This window comes from Camelus bactrianus, chromosome 1, assembly GCF_048773025.1.
Source record: "Camelus bactrianus isolate YW-2024 breed Bactrian camel chromosome 1, ASM4877302v1, whole genome shotgun sequence".
Classification (NCBI taxonomy): Eukaryota; Metazoa; Chordata; class Mammalia; order Artiodactyla; family Camelidae; genus Camelus; species Camelus bactrianus.
In genome coordinates, this window is record NC_133539.1 from 129,922,040 (window position 1) to 129,935,861 (window position 13,822).

The window sequence follows — 13,822 nt, forward strand, 5'->3', positions numbered from 1 at the left end:
GTCCCACAGAGCTGTCTCTAAGGTTATATTTTTTCCTCACTCAGAGGCTTGTGGGACAACTGAATGCTTCCCCCTTTTTCAAATGGCAATTTGTCATGAAAGGAATTCGGAGTTGGCAGTGAAACAAGGCATGGACCTGTAGACTACAGAGCTGTTTTTCCTGAAAGCAACAGCTGGCGCGTGGTTTACTCGTGGAGTTCAGCAGAAGAGACAGAGCAACAACAGACAACTTAGCATCTTGCGGAGCTTCGGCTGACTGCACTGCACGTTTGGATGGATTTCAAATTTGGACAGTGAGGCGGCTTCACACGAAAGGCAGGTGTATACATCATACATGCCCACACGTCTGTATGCACACACACGTGGACACACACAGAGTATATGATGTGACTTGTAAACAGCTGCCCCTGCTAGGTTTCCCACTGCCTCTGATCTCAGCGTTAACATTTCCCTGGCCATGCTCCCAGGGTTGCTACGAGAATTCTTTGCAATGGAACATGCCCTTCGCTTCACAAACTTTCCCCAATTCTTTCAATGACATTAGGGGAAGAGCAGGGAGCTCTGTGAGGGGGTGGGGATATGGACTCGAGATACCCCTGAATCTGAATCCACACTTCATGGCGTATTTGTTATTTAACTTTATTTACATTCAAAATGCAATTGTTGCAGATCTCAGAAGTTGATTTACACTCACTGCTGTGGCAGAATGTTGCGGTCAGTAGACCCACCACTGGATCCTCTTATTCAACACGTCCTTCCAATAATTCAGATATTACTGTATCACAAATGCCCATTTCTATATTTTGATACCTGCTTTTCAGTATAATTATCTTCCTTCTTTATTCTCTAAATCTTATGATTTTTAAATATTTTTCTGAGAAGTGTTCCACAGGCACTTTACATATGATAAGTTGATAAAGAGATCCTGGAGCTCAAAACCACATTTAAATCCTGAGATAAACTCAACTGTGCCGTATACATGGATAGGTTTAGTCTGCTTCCTTTGTTACTTTGTTTAGTAATTGTTGTTTCAAACAAGATCCTACTGTATAGCACAGGGAACTACATTCAATAACTTTTAATAGCCTATAGTGGAAAAGTATATGACAAGGAATATATATATATATATATATGTATGTATATGTGAATCACTATGCTGTATACCAAGAATTAACACAATATTTTACACCAACTATACTTTCAACAAAAAATGTTGAAATAAAATTGGGAGGTGAAACTTCGACTGCCCAGGCTGCTGTCAAGATGAAACGATTCAAAGCAGGCCAGGTATTAGCAAACCCCCTAACACATCAAAACCCCATATGGGATCTTCTTTTTGAGCAGCACAGGCTAACCAGCTGTGGTCACCTGTAAATAAGGTTGAAGTCACTTAGACCCTTGGCTTGGGAACACCGTGGCCACCGGGGTGGGGGTCACTGCAGCACCTACGAGAATGACGGGGACAGCCTGCTCCTGACGCCGCTCCCCAGGCCGCAGCCCGGAGCACTGCAGTCAGGTCTGAGGTCCGGCCGGGAGCGCACAGCTCCACAGCCACTCGGAGCCCTGCGGTGCGGGTGGAGCTGGGACCGCGCTCGTCCATCACCCTTCCAGGCACCCAGACTCGGGAGTCCCCTGGGGGAATTTTTCTCTGCCTCATAATTCCTGTCTCAGCCTCTTGTGGAATGCGGTCCATGCCCAACGGAAGCAGGGCTTTAACCCTCCGGGACCCAAATCCATCACGGCTTGGATCCAGGATGTAACTTCCATGTTAACTCACCTGGTGCTCGCTTCTTGTGCTGAACTGCCCTCCCCCGTCGATGACATTAGGTCGTATTAGAAGTCCCGACTTGCTTGTCCTTAGCTAAGACTCTGAGCCTCTTGCTCAGTCTTCCTGACTGGAACCACTCTTCTGTGGCAGAAAAGCTTGGGCTGTCGGCAACCCATCATTGTCCTCGGTCTTTTGGGTTTTCTGTTGGTTTATGGTTCTCATGCAGGGATACCAATTTGCACATGAGAAACACCTGTAGACATTTTAAAAAATACAGACACTGGATCCTCCCCACTCTTCAGCCAAGGCTGGAAGCTTTCTCCCTCTAGCAGGGGTTACACAATAATTTGCTTGTGAATTGACCACACATATTGGCATAATCATGGTAAATTGCCCTTTACTCAGTGCTTCCCACATGGCATTTTCTACTTCATGTTGTCTTTGTACGTTCATTATCACATTTAATCCCTGAATTATAGATAATCACCTTTTCTTTTGAGGACACTCCTACTTGCTAATCTTGAATACAAGTATCTTTGATTCTCTTAATCTATTTCATTCCTGAGTTTCCTGTTCCTGGATTTAAAGAGTGAATTATGGACACATGTATTTAAGATTCTCTTAATATATCTATCTGACTCATCCTCTAACCAAATCATATCTGGAGAAGAGAGATTTTCTCTTTTAAATATTTGCATTTTCTTACTATATAGTAGTGCGTACACACGGTGGAAAATGTAGAAAGCATATAAAGTAAGAAAATTACAGCCATACATTATCTAAACACCAAAGGACAGTGCTATGTCATGTTGGGCATTTAACCATTTTTCTTAATATTTTATCATAAAATTTCCCTAGGGCAAGTTACTTAACCCTGGAATTGTACTAGACTTTTGTCAAGTACAGAATAACATTCTCAGAAATGACCCCAACATCAAAATAGTACGTGAGGCTGGGAAGGCCATAGGGCACTCAGCTTATTCTCTGAGTCCTACAAAGAATGCTGTTAATTCACTGATGTTACTCATTCGATGCCTGTGAGTCACTCACTCAGCTGGCTCGGACTGAGACCTACTTTATACCAAATGCCGATCCAAGTGCTGGGGAGACCCCAGAGAGAGCCTGGATCACGGCATCACTGTCCTTCTTCATTTGCTCCCAGAATCCTACTCAACAAACCCACATGGGATTGGGGGGTGGAGGCAGGTGAGATATGGTAAAATTCATTTCATTATGTTCCTTTAGACATATTTAAATAGCATGAAAATAGTCACTAACTTTGATAAGTTTTCTTTTCCCTTCCTATGTATTTTTGAGGATGGGTATAGTTTTGGGGCAGCAAGAGTAATTGATAGATCTTTAGTATGTTAGGATTTTATATGAAAAATTAAGAAGGAAACTGGCACCTTATACAAAGAGAAGAGGCAGTGAGGAAAACACAAGCCACCCTCAAACTTGGCTACCATTCAGAATTTCTGGTATTCAAAAAAGGGAAACATAATTCAAAATATTTTCCCTAAATATTTTAGCCCAGATTAGAAATACATGTAGGCAAAGTTCAGCTCACTGGAACCTACAACAATGCGCTTACTTAAGCGAAGGTATAAACAGACCACAGATACTATAATGCATCCTTTACTTTAAACTAGTTAATGTGAGCAAGTTTCATTTCACATGAATTGCTCAGTACCAATTTAGGAAATATATCCTTCTTGATTGGTAAAAATAGCTCACTGATAACCAGATTCAACAAAATTTAGTGTTAAATAATTAACCTATTTCCTTCAGGAAATGCTTTTGAGTAATCTGAGTTAAGTATTTCCTCTATCTGATCTATTTCTTTTCACAGAGAAAAGTAGTATTATTTGCACATGAGCTACTTTTACTCCTCTGGAGAAATCTGATTGTGAGCTCAGGGTAAGAGTTGTCTACTGCACAGTAGGGAAAAAAAAGATTCATTTCACAGCAAAGATCAGAATCTTTTTTTTGAGGGGCATGGTGAGCTGGGGGACAAGGGAAATGCCTTTGTTTAGAGACAGACCACAGTAATCCATCCTGAAGCTGAAAGATGAAGACCTTGTGAAGAAATGTGGAAGGACACACTGACACACAAATGTGTTCACTCTGCAAAAACAGAAAGAAGGAAAGAAAAAATAATTTAACTGCCCTATAAAGAGAATGGACAGAAAATTGGTAATAAGGGAGAGTGAAGGAAAGTTAGGGAAGGGAGGAGAAACAGTGAAAGGGAACTTGGATGCGGTGGACAGAATAGCAGGTTTCTGGAGCTTACAATGAAGGATGATAAGAAAAAAAGTAAAGTTTAAAAAAAGTTACAAAGTTTAAAATAGTTTAAAAATTAAAAAATGATGTTAAAAAATAATTTTTTTTATAGTGGCATGGAAGATTTTAAAATGATGGAGGTTTTTATTTCAAAATTCAAGTTGTTTGAGTTTCTCCTCCATGCTCCAAACAACAGTAAGAATTGCTTGTGTAATTGGTTTTGGGGGACACCACAGAGAGTGGTGAGCAATGCAGTTAGGTTGGCCAGGAGCAGAATGATTTTGTGGAAGGCAAGACAGAAGAGAGATCAACAGTTTCATGAGGACAGAAACTCAAAGCCAGAAATTATCTTAAAAAGCTTAGTGTGGTGGGCAGAAAAATGTTCCCCCCCAATATGTCTATGTCCTTATCACCAGAAAATAGGAAGAGGTCAGTTTCCCTTGCAAAGGGGGTCTATGATTTCAGATGCGGTTAACGTTGCTAACCAGCATTCTCTAAGAGAGACGAGCTGGATTATAGAGGTGAGCCCATTGTAATCACCAGGGTCACTAAAGTAGGAAGAGGGAGACAGAAGAGGGGAGAGAGGAGAGGAGATTTGACCACAGGATCAGAGTCAGAGGCACACAACCATGCTGACCTTGAGAGAAGGAAAAGAGGTCACAGGCCAAGAGACGTAGGTGGCCTCTGGAAGCCAGAAAAGTCAAAGATACAGTTTCCCCTGAGGCCTTCAGAAACAGCCGTGCCAATATTTTGACTTCAGCAGGCTCCTGCGTTCAAGAACCCTACAAGGTTAAATTTGTGTTGTTTAGTGGAGACTATTTCTTTTTTCTTCCTACTACCATGTCATTTGGGGATACTTGTTACAAAAGAAAGTGAATACACTAAGCTCCTTGAAATGTTCAGAAATTGCAGATAACACTGGAATGTCCACTTTGATATGGGATAGGGCATATGTGAAAATCCAAAGGACAGTGTGACCTTTGCTAACATCTGCTTTTCTCATTTTTAGGAAGAGAACAGTAAGTCAAAACCTCTGTAGTTATTATTTTAGACAAGTGTCTCTTAAAACATTATGTAGCCCTGTGCCTTAGGACACCAAGAGAGTCTCTGTTCTTAGAAGAACATGAATTCCATGAGATAGGGTCTTACATCTGAGTCCCACAGTGGTCTCTTATTGGCAATGAGAACTTGGGCAAATCATTTACCCTCTTTAAGCCACAGGATCTTCATTTGAAAAGGAAGATAAGAATAAGGATTGTTTGGGTGATTAAATTGTACACACACACACACATATATGTACAACATTTAATACAGTGACTAACACATACTAGGCACTCAACAAATTCCTGTTATGGATTTTTAAATGCATGTATAAAAGGAGGAGAAAGTTGCGGGAAGTTGTGGGAAAACTTAGTTCATGGCCCCAAAAAGGGCCATCTCTCAACGGGCTCTGATCAGTCAGTCCCCAGTGATGGGCTAATAAGCAGAAACTATAGCACTTGAGGATTTAATTTAAACATAAAAAGGAAGGAATTTAAACATAATTATTAAACAGGAGGTATGTTTACACTGTTGGCTGGATCATCTTATCTGGAGAGCTTTAATAAGCAGAGAGTCTCCCCTGTTTTAGAGATGGGCATGCAGGAAAATTACTTGGATGGGTGGGCCGTTCTCACCCCAAGATCACATGACTTAGTACTCACGGAAGTAACACCTCTTGTATGTTATTCCAGATGGACTGTCCTCCCATGATTATTGTCAGCTGCATCATCAGTTCAAGGAGACAGCCACCTGGGTCACACTGGAATATTAGAAAGAAAATCTCATTTAAATTTTAGATAGCTCTAACATGAAATAAAGTCATTATTTTATGCCTAAAAAAATCTAAGGAACAGAGAGTAAAGACACTCTTCATTGGGCAACTAAGAGAAAACATGAAACAGGTTAGACTGTCCGAACACAAAGCTGTATTCACACGTCTTCATTTCTGTATTTTCACAGCCAATACACCAGATCTCCAGGATAAGTCACAAATCTGCCATTAAAGAATGTGATGTAGAAACACGAGGAGTAGTATTTGAAAAACTGGAAGAAGAACACCTTCATGGCTAGGTTGTTCCCACAGTCAGTCTGGTCCTTGGGATCTCTGCAGCTAGAATAAAGAAAAGTTAAGTCTGTAAAACTGTGAACAGCCTTGAGACCATAATCAAAGCCACGGACACATGAGTTAACAAGCTAAATATGTATATATATATATATATATATATATATATATATATATACACAATTCACACTTTTTTCATATAAGCTGTTTTGAATTCCTTAAAATAGCTACTATGTTAATTCCAACTGTACACACTGTTGTAAGAGTTTCTCCCACTATGAATGCAATATCACACAAGGCAAAAAAAAAACAAAGTCACCCGTTCCTTAAAATTTATAAGCACAACAGTATCCAATGGGCAAGAACTGTCCTCTGTCAGGTGTAAGTTGAAAGAAAGCTACTTCTAAACATCCTGCTAAGTGAAATTCTCTTGTCTCCCTGAACGGCAGGAAGGTAGGACTATTGAAGAAAACAAACAAAACACGGGGCAACTTGCTAGAAGCATTTGGGGAACATAAAACATCCTCCTAGTTCAATATTTGAATTGGTCTTAGTGTTTTCAGAAGATGACCACTGAGCAGACAACTGGGAGAACGACCCAGCCACATGCAGTGTGTGGGAAGCAGTTAACTAGGGCCGCTAAGCCGCTGGCTGGGATACAAGCCAGAGAGAAGAAACATTTGTTATAGAAGCCACAGCTGATGAGAATGGAGCTACACTAACAGGAACAGCATGGGGGGAGGACACATAACAGTGTGATTACTTGTCCTCTCCGTAACGCACAAGCAAATCTGCCACTGGAACCACGACCCTCTTCCACTTATTTGCAATAGAGAGACTATTTACTTTCAACAATAGGGTACATGATCTAATGTAATTGAAATTATTATTAAGCACTGACATATTTACACAGAGCTTGGACATTCTAAAGCTTTCTTTGTCCCTTTTACTAATGCATAGCTGCAGCTAATTCACTTCTCATATAGGCTAGAGAAAATACGTTTACACTTGAAGTTTTCTAAAGACTGTAATGTACTGGAATTGAAGTGCCTAAAAGATAAAGTCTCTGTTTTGACCTTGTTCTAAAACTGGTGTAGAAATGACCTCAGCTGCAGAAGGAGCTTAACAGACTCAGTCATCTTGATTGCCACTTTCTCATATATGGCGTTCAGGGTCACGATGATGTTAAAACTGATGAGGGAAGCAGTGATGGGCGTGGCCCACCTGCACAGTCAGGTACTTCTGGATTGGGTCTCTTCCATTCAGGTTCTTGGGAAGTTCTGCTGAAAATACAATGAACACTGAAAGTCCGTAGACAATGATCCCAATAACTGAAGCAATGGTCAACAGGACCTGACAACCCAAAAGCCCAGCAGCATAAGGCTCACTAATGATCATATTTTTACACAGAAAACTTGCCCCCAATCTACGCTTAAACAGACAACATGCACGTGCTGTAAACCTCACATAAACCTGAGAAGTGATGTAAATCGCATGTAAATGCCACAAGAGACGTGAATAGCCGGCATGTTAAATTTTAGGGGAGGAGGAATGAAGGATGTCAAAAAGAATGAGTACATCCACTAATGTAACATGCTGACAGCAGGAGCAGCTGTGTGCAGGGCATAAGGAATATATGGGAACTCCACTTTCTGTGAATTTTTCTGTAACCTAAAACTGCACTAAAGAAGGAAGCTTGTTAAGTATATCTTTAAATGGCTGAAAATGGAGTAACTGGTGGCATGTTCTTTTGGAGACAAGTCTGTGATAGCAGAACCAATGAAAGTATCCCTTCTACATCTATAGAATTATTTAGGTTATGAACTAGTTGTAACCCATGAAGGGGATATGCTTCCTTTCAAGGGAGAACCTATCACTGATTCAGGGGTCAGCAGGTGCTAGCTGTCATCTTCATTCTGAATAGGACCAGTGAAGCTGTGGACATGCCCTGAGGGAAATAGTGGAAGTGACTGCAGGTCTCTGCTGATGAAAGCTTCACATGCTTTTCATACTCCTTGAGATCTTAAAATGGCAGGTACTCCTACTCCCTGCATTTGCACAAGATTCATGTCCCTGATCCATTGTAGTTCTGACTGAGTGGACTCAAGGGCAACGGGAGTGTCTGAAGCATAATTTGCACGTGGCTGGTAAGGCTTCAGTTCCTCACTAGGCAGGTATTTTTCTGCCCACTGAAGAATGCACATTAAAGGTACCATTTTTAAACTGTTTTCCTTCCATCTACCTTCTTGGTCATAGTCCAGAAGCATGTACTCAGGGTCCCTGGCTGCTCCTGATGGCTGCCCCAGAGAGAAAGCTACAAAGAATGTGAATTTCAAGACTAGGTGAACCACATCATGTTATTTACAGTAACAGCGGGAGGCTGGCTTGCACCTGCAGGGGAGAGCAGTTGGAGTGTTTACAAGCCTCTCCTGGAGCCACACTCCTGCATCTGGATCCCAGCTCCGATGCTAGCTGTGGGGCCTTGTGCAAATTTCTTAACTTCTAGGGGCTTCAATCTCCTCACCCATATAATGGGGGGATAATAATAGCAATTTATAGGACTATTGTGATGAGTCAATGATTTACTAATTGTGAAAACAATTAGAACAATAACCACAGGCATGTGAAAAACTATACCTAAGTATTGGCTATGAATATGGTGACCAAAGTCTTAAAAAGGTGTTTTTCTTAGTTTTTAAGCCATCACTTTGTAGAGAAAGCATTTTATTTTCTCCTCTACTCTCTTTCATCATCCTTTTCTTCACAGTAAGTCTTCATGATTGTGAAAGGAATAACTTTTTGGTGTGTGTGTGATTAAATGTGAAAATTAGTTAAGGCTGTGAAAAATGTATTATACAAGGTATATTAAGCCTTCCTCTCTTGTACAGCACATATAGGCTATTTAAATACTATGCATTTTTAAAAAGTCTGCATAATAATTTTTTAATTATGTATTAAGTAAACTTAATAGTTAAGATTCTTTAAATGCTTACTATTGCTTCAGCACACATCTATTTTTCTAAATCCTCACAATCACCCTGTTGGGAAGGTAATATTATATTTCTTTTACAGATGAGGAAATAGAGCCACATGGAGATGATGCAATTTGCCCCAAATGAAGCAACTATTAAGTGAAAGAACTGAAATACTCAAAGAGCCCAAAGACACACTAACTGTAGAGCACTGTCTACTACATGGTCTGTGAAATCAATTGTAATTCATTTCAGAACTTTTACAAACTTGACACATTTCCATTTTTCTTCCAAGCACTTAATGGGTTCAATATTTCTTATGAAACAGGAAAGCTTTCCATTCCCCTTCCTCAAGTTTCTTCTTATTTATCATCTTTTCTGATCATAATTTTAACATTTGCTCATTAAAGATAATTTGAAAGTACTCAGTACTGGACAGAACTGTTGTCCTGGATCTGTCCCCAGTCTTAGAAGAGGGCCCAGAATTTGCTTTAGGATAAATAACCTCCCTTTTGTTTTTAGTCCTGTGATTTAAGCTCAATTAACCAACTCATTCTGAAGCACCAGAGGTAGATCTCAGTTGGTTTAAGACAAATAATACCCCTCATTGTATTGGCCTCACACATGATTGGAGAATTGGCAAATAACCCAGTAAGAGCCACTATTATGTGAGGAGATACGTGCTTGTGCCCATGTGAATGATAAGCTTCCTCTATCAAGAGAGGAAGCTGCCAAAGAGACCTCTCTTGGTTTGGATGGATGATCTGGGATGCTGAGTGCCTAGAAGCAGCATGCTGAGACATCATTGGACACAGAATGAAGACAGGACAAGACCAGCCCTTGACATCATCTGGGCTACAGTATCTCTCCTTGACTGAAGCCAGACCTCAGATCTGAGGTTTTCATTTACAGGAACCAATAAATCCCATGCATCCCCAATTTTGGGTGTTGTTTAAACACATTGGAAATTGATTTTGTCACCTACAATGAAAGGACTCCAACTCTGAAAATGAATAAAAAATAAAATAAGGAAAATGCTTCTACCTATAGACATAATTCCTTCAGAAGGGTACATTGTTTGTATATTACAAATCATTTTATATATTAATTTTATTCTCAAGCCTATCGTAAGTGTAACACTTTGACATGTCATAAAATATTTTCATGGACACACTTTTTCATGGCTGCAAACTATTCTACTTTGTGAACGTTTGGAAGAATATTTTGGCTGAGATTTTATATATATATATATACATATAAAAGTATGTCTGTGACTTGCATCCGTACTGACTTTTCCCTGCCATTTTGAAATACTTCCTGATTAAAAGTTTTTCAAAGCTGAATTAGTTGATTAAAGCATAGGAATATTTTTGACTCTTGATATCAACTGCCAGACTGCTTTCTAAGAAAGCTTGAGGAGTACACTAGAAATTAACACAGCATTGTAAATCAACCATACTTCACAAAAAATATCCAGTAACCTAGGCAAGGGATTGGTGATCACTGGCATTTCATCCTCATAAACAGAGCTGTGTCACTTGAGAGGTGGAAAACTACTTCATTTTGATGTGAACTGAGTGAATTACCATTGGAGTGTGACATCTATTTTTCTTTGTGAATGTGTGTTCCTTTTCTCTGCCTTCTATGCTCCTGAGATTTTTTGATGTTACCTTTGAAGTGATCTGAACTCTCTATGTATTGAAGGAATTAGCCCCTTGTTGGATTTGTAAACAAATAACATCCTCTGGTGTTTTGTTTAAAATTAGGATGCTTCTGATGCATGGAAATCTTCGTATACTTTCCTCAGAAACTTACTGTTCATGTAGAGTTTGTGTAAACATCCATATTTATTTCTAGTTTTTTTCTAATTGTGTTACTTTTTAAATGTTTCTGGAATTTATCACAATATATGGTTCACTGTATGATTTCAATCTTTTTATTTCCCCCCAAGTAGCTAACGAGTGTTCCATTCACTGAATAACCTTTATTTATCTCCCTGATTTGCAATGCCTTCCATCTCTTATATTAAATTATTATTGATATCAGAGCCCATATCTGGACTTCCTGTCCTATTTTCTAATCTGGCTATTCTTGAACTACTAAAAGTCTCATTATCTTATTAATTATTATATTACTAATATGATTTTATTCACAATAAACCCCAAATCAATTTTATAACTTCTGATATTTTGGAGATATGATCTTTTAATCTAGAATCATGTGATTAAAGCATCTTTTATATCTTTCAGTAGTTTTTACTTTTATTTTTTGATAGTTCCTTCTATCCTTTTCTTAGGTTATTCTTAGACATTTTACCTTGGTTGTTACTCTTGGAAAATTTTAGAAATCTTAATGCCTCCATCTGGTCTCTTAATCAGACCCTGGAGAATCCTAAACCACTGATCTGATTTGAACAAATGAGGTGAAAAGAATAGGGGGAAGCACTGTGAGCAGAAGAGACTATGGAACCTCCAGAGTGGCGCCCTGCATTGGCTCAGATGTTCTCTGGAAAAAGTTTTCTCTATGAGACTTCATAGTTCCCAGCTTGATTTTCAGTTTTCTCAGGATTTCACATTAGATTTTAAAAAGTCTGTGGCAGGTTCTTACCCAGAAAAAGAGCACTTGCACAAAGGGTTATATGTATAAACTTTCCCCAGGTGGTAAATGGAAAACTCTCTTCTTCCTAATTAAAAAAACAAGTTAAGTCAATCAAGGGATTACACCAATGAAATGACTTTTCTCCTAATTGGTCAATAAATCCTAAACATAATTTAAAAAAAATAATTTTCAGACATAGCCTCATTATTTGTAATTGCATTGGTTTTTTCCTTTTTTTTGTTCTTTTCTTTTCCGTTAACGATGTCAAACAAACAACAAAATACGTACAGTGTTCATTTTAATACTATTTTTTGAAAATGCATATGTGAACAGTAAACTATTTCCCTGCCATGGTCTGAGCTTGGGGGTCTGGGTACCTGACGAGGCCTGAGCTTGCCTTAGATTTCAGAAGTGACGGTAGTGACAGCATAGAGTCCGTGCAGGACAGAATGTTTCACAGGTGTCGGCAGCTAACTGGTCTCCACTGTGTGTTTCTTGGTTGAGCTTTATGTGTTAATTAGCTACAACTATGAAGTTTTAGAGTTTACATTTTAGAGTTTATATTTCGAATATTTTTAAGAGATGAAATCAGTAAGAATCAAGGTTTACCTGGATTATAAAAACAGATATAGTATAATAATAGCTGTCCCTAAGTACATGGCCCTTCCTCTGTGCCAGGAAGTCTTCCAAGTAGATTCTGTACATTACTTCGACCCGTCATTGCCACAGTCATGAAGAAGCAACCCTCTTATTCTTATTTTATAGGAAACTATGGCACAGAGAAGTTAAGTTGTCCAAGATCACTCAGGAAGCAAGCTGCTGTGTTCAAATATGAATTTAGGCAACTTCATTCCCAAGCTCTCACTACCACAACGCTGGCCTCTCTAAACAATGGAGCATACTTTCGCAAGTAAAGTAAAATGCTTCAATTAAAAAACTAAACAAAAAAATATTAGTCAATTTTTTAAAAAAGGAAGTACGATAAAGTGAAATGAGTTTTCATCTTCAATTTTTCAACAAGCATGTTCTAATGAAAATTTAAACTTATTAGCTGGCAATTTTAAATTTAAAATTGGCAGTTTAAATGACCAAAAAACTTTTCTTCAGTATTTTTTGTATGCTGCCAATATGATACGTTTTTGTTTTTCAGGACTCAAAAGCATTATGAACATCTAATTTTGTCTAAGTTTCAGCTTTCAACTCTGAATGTACAGTCTTTTACCAACATATGCTTTGACCCCCATCTTCAGTTGTAAACAATGGGAAATATTCATAATGGGGATTATTAGAAGCTTATTACATTGTAAAAGACAAATGTCACTTTCTATTTGTAGCTGAACCTCATTTTTTTCCATTTATAAAAAGAGGAGTTTTACCTGCTCCCTCCAGAACTTTTCAGTGCCAACATTCTGTAGATCTGTGATTCAATTTATTAAATCTATAGTTGGAGACATTTTCAGATGCTCCTAGTAAAAGCATTTTCTTTCCAAGAGTTATTCATGTTCACAACATACTGTCCTGCTGCTGCTGACTGCAAGTACCAACAGCTCTAAATTATCTCAGCTGATGGAAAGAAGCAATAATACAGATGACTCAAAAAATCATCTTTTCATAGTTCTGGAACGTTGATACAAAGATATATATTATTATTTTTTAATTTTGCAGCAGGAGTGGCAGCAATAAATTTACATTTCCAATTATATAAAATGCCTAGCTCAAACACTGCTCAAACACTGATGGCATCTCAACAAATGTTTCCCTGCTTCTCCTAACCTTTCTCTGACTTTAGGATGAGAGTCATGCTGCTTTGTGCACATCCCAACCGGAAGTGGGAGCAGTGACCGGGACTTAGTTAAAGACAAAGGGGCACCTAGTCTACGATGAAAAGGAGGCGGCAATAATGAAGGCACATGTGAAAAAATGGGAGTCAACTATAAAAACCAATGTGTCTTTCCTCCTACATCTATGTCATAGCAGCTAATTTATATTTTGCATTTATTTATTGGTGTTATGAAAGGATAAAAGTCAATGCCTCTTTTCTTATACACTTATACAAGACTTTTTCTTTTCCCCCTTTTTACTGTTACTATGAATGAAGGA

General features: G+C 38.7%; 1 long non-coding RNA gene across 1 annotated transcript in view; it reads right to left on the reverse strand.

Annotated features, from left to right (window-relative positions):
* LOC141578973 (uncharacterized) overlaps nucleotides 1–13,822 on the reverse strand; it is a 46,411-nt gene that overhangs the window by 7,861 nt on the left and 24,728 nt on the right. The window contains exons 3-4 of the long non-coding RNA XR_012509874.1: nucleotides 5,752–5,849; nucleotides 1,778–2,021 (exon numbers count right to left, since the gene is read on the reverse strand). This is a non-coding gene — a long non-coding RNA (uncharacterized LOC141578973). The remainder of the gene's footprint in view (nucleotides 1–1,777; nucleotides 2,022–5,751; nucleotides 5,850–13,822) is intronic.